Source organism: Oncorhynchus masou, unplaced genomic scaffold (genome assembly GCF_036934945.1).
Source record: "Oncorhynchus masou masou isolate Uvic2021 unplaced genomic scaffold, UVic_Omas_1.1 unplaced_scaffold_3963, whole genome shotgun sequence".
NCBI classification, from domain to species: Eukaryota; Metazoa; Chordata; class Actinopteri; order Salmoniformes; family Salmonidae; genus Oncorhynchus; species Oncorhynchus masou.
In genome coordinates, this window is record NW_027010364.1 from 23966 (window position 1) to 32743 (window position 8778).

An 8778-nucleotide genomic window follows, 5' to 3' on the forward strand; every position below is an offset into this window, starting at 1 on the left:
AGCCCCAACACAACACTGCTCTAGAGGAGATCTGCATGTAGGAATGGGCCAAAATACCAGCAACAGTGTGTGAAAAATGTTTGACCTCTGTATATAACAGAGTATTGAGATAAACTTTTGCTATTGAGCAAATACTTATTTTCCACCATAATTTGCAAATATGTTCATTAAAAATCATACAATGTGATTTTCTGGATTTTTTTCTCTCATTTTGGCTGTCATAGTTGAAGTGTACCTATGATGAAAATTACAGGCCTCGCTCATCTTTTTAAGTGGGAGAACTTGCACAATTGGTGGCTGACTAACTACTTTTTTTGCCCCACTGTATCTATACACATAAATCTATATATCTATACACATACATCTATACACATATATATACACATACATCTATACACATACATCTATACACATATATATATATATATACACATACATCTACTGTATATATATATACACATACATATATCTATATCTATACACATACATCTATACACATACATCTATACACATACATCTACTGTATATATCTATACACATACATCTATACACATATATCTATACACATACATCTATACACATACATCTACTGTATATATCTATACACATACATCTATACACATATATCTATACACATACATCTATACACATACATCTACTGTATATATCTATACACATACATCTATACATCTATACACATACACATACATATCTATACATCTATACACATACATATATACACATACATCTACATATCTATACATCTACATCTATGCATCTATACACATGCATCTATACACATACATCTATACACATATATCTATACATCGATACACATACATCTACACATCTGTACACATACATCTATACACATACATCTATACATCTATACACATATATCTATACATCTATACACACACATCTATACATCTATACACATTTATCTATACATCTATACACACATCTATACATCTATACACACACATCTATACACACACATCTATACACACACATCTATACACATACATCTATACATCTATACACATACATCTATACACATACATCTATACACACACATCTATACACATACATCTATACATCTATACATATACATCTACACATCTATACACATACATCTATAGACATACATCTATACATCTATACACATATATCTATACATCTATACACACACATCTATACACACACATTTATACACATACATCTATACACATACATCTACACATCTATACACATACACATACATCTATAGACATAAATCTATACATCTATACACATATATCTATACATCTATACACACACATCGATACATATATACACATACATCTATACACACACATCTATACACACACATCTAAACATATACATCTATAGACATACATCTATACACATATATCTATACACATATATCTATATACATACATCTATTGTATATATCTATACACATACATCTATACAACTATACACATACATATCTATACATCTATACATATATACACATACATCTATACACATACATCTACATATCTATACATCTACGTCTATGCATATATACACATACATCTATACACATACATCTACACATCTATACATCTACATCTATGCATCTATACACATACATCTATACATCTATACACATACATCTACACATCTATACACATACATCTACACACATACATCTATACACATACATCTATACATCTATATATATCTATACACATACATCTATACATCTATACACATACATCTACACATCTATACATCTACATCTATGCATCTATACACATACATCTATACACATACATCTATACACACGCATCTATACACTGTACACATACATCTACACATCTACACACACATCTATACATCTATAAACATACATCTATACACACACATCTATACATCTATGCACATACATCTATACACACACATCTATACATCTATACACATACATCTATACACACACATCTATACATCTATACACATACATCTATACACACACATCTATACATCTATACACACATCTATACATCTATACACATACATCTATACACATACATCTATACACACGCATCTATACACTATACACATACATCTACACATCTATACACACATCTATACATCTATAAACATACATCTATACACACACATCTATACACACACATCTATACATCTATACACATACATCTATACACACACATCTATACATCTATACACATACATCTATACACATACATCTATACACACACATCTATACACTATACACATACATCTATACACACATCTATACATCTATATCTATCTATACACATACATCTATACACACACATCTATACATCTATACACACATCTATACACTATACACATACATCTATACACATCTATATATATCTATACATCTATACACATTTATCTATACACACACATCTATATATATATATATATATCTATACATCCATACACATACATCTATACACACACATCTATACATCTATACACATACAGCTATACACATACATCTATATATATATATCTATACATCTATACACATATATCTATACACACACATCTATACATCTATACACATACATCTATACACACACATCTATACACACACATCTATACACACACCTATACATCTATACACACAAATCTATACGCATACATCTATACACATACATCTATACATGTATACACATACATCTATACACATACATCTATACACACACATCTATACACATACATCTATACACACACATCTATACATCTATACACATACATCTATACATCTATACACATACATCTATACACATACATATATATATATCTATACATCTATACACACACATCTATACATCTATACACATACATCTATACACACACATCTATACATCTATACACATACATCTATACACATACATCTATACACATTCATCTATACACATACATCTATACACATACATCTATACACATCTATATATCTATTCATCTATACACATACATCTATACACATACATCTATACACATTCATCTATACACATACATCTATACACATACATCTATACACATTCATCTATACACATACATCTATACACATTCATCTATACACATACATCTATACACATACATCTATACACATACATCTATACATCTATACACAGACATCTATACACATACATCTATACACACACATCTATACACATACATCTATACACACACATCTATACATCTATACACATACATCTATACACATACATCTATACACATCTATATATATCTATACATCTATACACATACATCTATATATATCTATACATCTATTCACATACATCTATACACACATCTATACACATACATCTATACACACACATCTATACATTTATACACACATCTATACACATACATCTATACACACACATCTATACGCACACATCTATACATCTATACACACACATCTATACATCTATACACATACATCTATACACATACATCTATACACATACATATATACACACACATCTATACACATACATCTATACATCTATAGATGGGGTATGTCTCTATCTACGTTATGTTTGGCGTAAAAGCAACACAGTTCGTCACGCTGAACACACCATCCCCACTGTCAAACATGGTGGTGGCAGCATCATGGTTTGGGCCTGCTTTTCTTCAGCAGGGACAGGGAAGATGGTTAAAATTGATGGGAAGATGGATGGAGCCAAATACAGGACCATTCTGGAAGAAAACCTGATGGAGTCTGCAAAAGACCTGAGACTGGGACGGAGATTTGTCTTCCAACAAGACAATGATCCAAAACATAAAGCAAAATCTACAATGGAATGGTTCAAAAATAAACATATCCAGGTATTAGAATGGCCAAGTCAAAGTCCAGACCTGAATCCAATCGAGAATCTGTGGAAAGAACTGAAAACTGTTGTTCACAAATGCTCTCCATCCAACCTCACTGAGCTCGAGCTGTTTTGCAAGGAGGAATGGGAAAAAATGTCAGTCTCTCGATGTGCAAAACTGATAGAGACATACCCCAAGCGACTTACAGCTGTAATCGCAGCAAAAGGTGGCGCTACAAAGTATTAACTTAAGGGGGCTGAATAATTTTGCACGCCCAATTTTTCAGTTTATGATTTGTTAAAAAAGTTTGAAATATCCAATAAATGTCGTTCCACTTCATGATTGTGTCCCACTTGTTGTTGATTCTTCACAACAAAAAAAAACGTTTTATATCTTAATGTTTGAAGCCTGAAATGTGGCAAAAGGTCGCAAAGTTCAAGGGGGCCGAATACTTTCGCAAGGCACTGTACATCTATATATATCTATACATCTATACACATACATCTATACACACACATCTATATATCTATACACATACATCTATACATCTGTACACATACATCTATACACATACATCTATACATCTATACACACATCTATACACATACATCTATATATATATATATATATATATATATATATACATCTATACACACACATCTATACACACACATCTATACACATACATCTATACAAACACATCTATACACACATCTATACACATACATCTATACATATATACACATACATCTATACACACACATCTATACACATACATATATACATCTATACACATACATCTATACAAACACATCTATACACACACATCTATACACATACATATATACATCTATACACATACATCTATACAAACACATCTATACACACACATCTATACACATACATCTATACATCTATACACATACATCTATACAAACACATCTATACACACACATCTATACACATACATCTATACATCTATACACATACATCTATACATCTATACTGTTGGATCCTGTATTTTACATTACAGCCATTACCATAGGTTCCAAATAGGAGAAAAGAGCTACTCAATCCGGGTCTCTTATTGACAAAGTATACATTGGGATTAATTATATTTATTATAATCAACAGCGCTTTAACAAGTATACCAGAGATGTTATTAAAGGTTTTGCAGAACAGACTGAAGCAACCAGCTGGGTGGCTTGGCAGAATAGAATTGCATTAGATATGTTATTGGCTGAGTGCTTCACACCTGTGTGACTGTTTAGTTTTATGGGGCTGATGTCTAATTCCCTGTGTATGAGGCCTTATTTCCAGGACTCTGCAGAAATCGATGACAATAGATGGTGAGGTACCAGCGGATTCCAGGTTCTGACCCGTGGAGTGCTGAATGCATGTCTACAGAACAAGTGGACGAAAATGATAAATTAAATTATATTAAATTGGGAGGGTGTCCGTATGGGGATTACATGATAACCGACTTGGGACAGTTCTGGGATTGGAGAAGAGGGTATCCTTAGAGCATAGGGGATCCACAAAGGTGGATAGGTTTTCCATGATATGGGGAAAACCTGGGAGCACTGTTGAACTCTGTAAAGGTGATGAAATCCTACTAACCATCAAAACTATTAAGCACTCTGATGCAGGCATTTACACCCTCGGACTACAAAGGACCGGGACAGACACGATGGGTGTGTTTTCTATTAAGGTGCTGCCAAAACCAGAGGTCCCAGACGAACCAGAGCCAGACACACTCCTCTACCACCCCTGGACCGAACCTGCCACCACTGTGTTAAAAATCCCATTCAGGTAATGAATGTTAGAGACTATTCAGCTATTGATCAATTAGGCACTGAGACTGGTTTTGATGGTAGGGACAATTTGTGGCTGTCTTATATGAGGTATACAGCTAAGACCCTGAAAAGAAAGGACTGCATGAGTTACATGAAACATTGGTCATGCTAGACCTGTTCTGGCTACGCACCCATTTGCTATAGGAGAAGGAGAGGGGTGGTTGTGTATTCTGAGAGGTTTTTACCAGGTTCAGCCCAATTCAACTCTCTGTTCCTCTTTGAGCCCTGTGTTTCCTACAGTACCTCCTCATCGAGCCCCTTGGGGTGTTAAGGCATATGGGGGCAATTACAGTTGCATCACGGGTACAGGTAATGGCATTGATTATGGGAGATTGTCTGAAGCTGATTGCAGTAGTAACATAACCATTAATTCCACTTGGCCAGTTACAGGCCTAAACCAAACTAGTGGTCTGGCTGATGTGTGGTGGATCTGTGGACCCAAAAGAGTGCTGAGACCCATTCTTAGAGGAGACTGGCAAGGTACGTGTGCTCTGACCAGTTTGATAATTCCACTGACCATTGTTGATGTTACTGCTGAGCAGCTGTTGGGTTCTGTATCCGGGGACCTGAAAACATTCCATCCCATGGGAGACATAGACGTAGTGCTCCATGGACAGAGGATGTAGTTGACATACACACTAACCTGTTGGGAGTGCCAGTGGGGGTTCCTCATGAGTTTCAGGTCTTGGGTAGGAATGAAGGACTCTGGCACTTACTACCTATTATAGGTCCAGCCATAGTGGAAGCAAGACAGACTCAAGGATTAATTATATCTACTATAATCAACAGCGTTTTGTGAATTACTCCCGTGATGCACTCACTGGTCTGTCTGAACAGCTTGAGGCCACATCTAGGGTTGCCAGATAGAATAGACTTGCTTTGGATATGCTTCTTGCCAGTCAGGGGGGCGTCTGCAAAATGTTCGGTGAACAATGTTGCACGCATATTCCTAATAACACCAGTCCAGATGGTAGTATATCTATCTGCTGAGATGAGGACCATGGCGGGGGTGGAGGAGTCTGGACTGTTCTCTTGGTTGGGAGCCTGGTTTGGTAAGTACACTGGTGTGGTGGTTACTGGATTTCTGACCCTAATTCTTGTATTTTTGTTATTGATGTGTTGTGCTGCTTGCATCATACCGTGTTTTAAGAAGTCTGTTACAGATGTGAAGGCTTCAGGCCTTTGCTTGATGCTCCAGTTGGAGATCCTGATACTGAAGCATGCTTTCAGGGGAGGATGGGACTGACTGAGGATGACCCATGGTATGCTGTGGGTGAGGTAGTAGAATAAATATTACACCACCACAGTTCCTTCTTTTACATTTTTGTTTTATGATAAGTTTTCTTTCCAGTATGTTTGTTCTCCCTGTTGTGAAGGTTTGGAGTCCCTGGGTGGCATGGTGCCCACCTGGTGTAGGATAGGAGTAGCTGAGAGGACCAGATGGTTTATAATAATGCTTTGCTCTGCTTTACTCTGCTTTCCATGACCAAAGTTTTATCCTACATCTTACACGTCAATAAACAATAAAGTCTCATCCTGTTTTTGTCAACAGGGGGAGACATAAGCATATATCACTTGATTTTTATTTTTTTCTTGGTTTATTTTTATTTTCAGTTTTTCTGTAAAAAATAAAAATAAAATAATAAAAATAATAATAATAATGTTTTAGTAATAATAAACTTTTTGTTATTTTCATGAAATGCTATTAACACATTACTATGTTGGGACCGCTGAAATAAGGGTAATGAGAGACACCCTGGTGGGTGTCAACAGGGGGATTGTTGGATCCTGTGTTTTACATTATAGCCATTACCATATATATGATTGAATATTATCTGCTGTTGGCTTGTGTGGATGTATGTACTGTATGTGTTATGCAACATAGCTGACTTGAAACATTGTTAAAAGTATCAGGGCCATAGGACTTTCTCATGATGGAAAAATACAGAGAAGCATGAAGACAGGAACTGTTCAAATGAGTTGGGAGGGGGGCGCATTCAGAGCGGGGTGTTGCGAGAACAAGCGGTCTTTTGTTAGATAACAGGAGCCAGGTGCGAGATAACGGTATGGGTATGGAGCATGAGAGCCTGGATGTTCTTCACAAGCAAGTTACATCTATCAACAGAAGCGCCAAGAGGCGGGGACCCGCCTGAGCGCCTGCAATAGGATGAGCAAGTTTAAACCATGCCCAGTCTCTACTGTGATAGGCCAACAGACGGTTGGAATTGTCTATCACAGTATAGAGAATACTGCTTACACACATCCTGTCAGTTCTCTGTTCTGCCCTGCGTGGTATTACAGTGAGCCCGTATATACGAAAGTTGCATTTGCCATTTATTACTTAGCTAATAAAAAATACATAGTATAAAATCGGTGACTCATTGTTATATTTATCCTGATACCAGTTTCGAATTTACGCAACTCTAACAATACACATACATCTTTATTTGGCCAATGGCCAAATAACACATATCCTTTTTCAGACTTAATATATATGGGGCGGCAGGGTAGCCTAGTGGTTAGAGTGTAGGGGCGGCAGGTAGCCTAGAGGTTAGAGTGTAGGGGCGGCAGGGTAGCCTAGTGGTTAGAGTGTAGGGGCGGCAGGGTAGCCTAGTGGTTAGAGTGTAGGGGCGGCAGGGTAGCCTAGTGGTTAGAGTGTAGGGGCGGCAGGGTAGCCTAGTGGTTAGAGTGTAGGGGCGGGGGGGTAGCCTAGTGGTTAGAGTGTAGAGGTGGCAGGGAAGCCTAGTGGTTAGAGTGTTGGACGAGTGACCGGAATGTTGCAAGTTCAAACCCCCGAGCTGAAATACAAGATCTGTCGTTCTGGCCCTGAACAGGCAGTTAACCCACTGTTCCTAGGCCGTCATTGTAGAATTTGTTCTATAAAATAAAATAGACAAATTCCTCCCATTAATCCCCTATTACAGAAAAAAAACTATTTCCATTAATCATTAGTTCTCTATTGACTTCTCGTCCTGTATTTGTCTTTGAAATATATTGTGGCTAGGAAAAACTCCCTGGAAAGGCAGGAACCTAGGAAGAAACCAGACTCTGGCTG

The 8778-nt window shown here is 36.6% G+C and overlaps 1 long non-coding RNA gene across 1 annotated transcript; it reads left to right on the forward strand.

Annotated features, from left to right (window-relative positions):
• The first annotated feature begins 6932 nt into the window (after positions 1-6932).
• LOC135534809 (uncharacterized) lies at positions 6933-7255 on the forward strand. The gene is made up of 2 exons (XR_010454743.1): positions 6933-6985; positions 7075-7255. It is a non-coding gene; the product is annotated as an uncharacterized LOC135534809 (long non-coding RNA).
• Positions 7256-8778: the final 1523 nt, after the last annotated feature.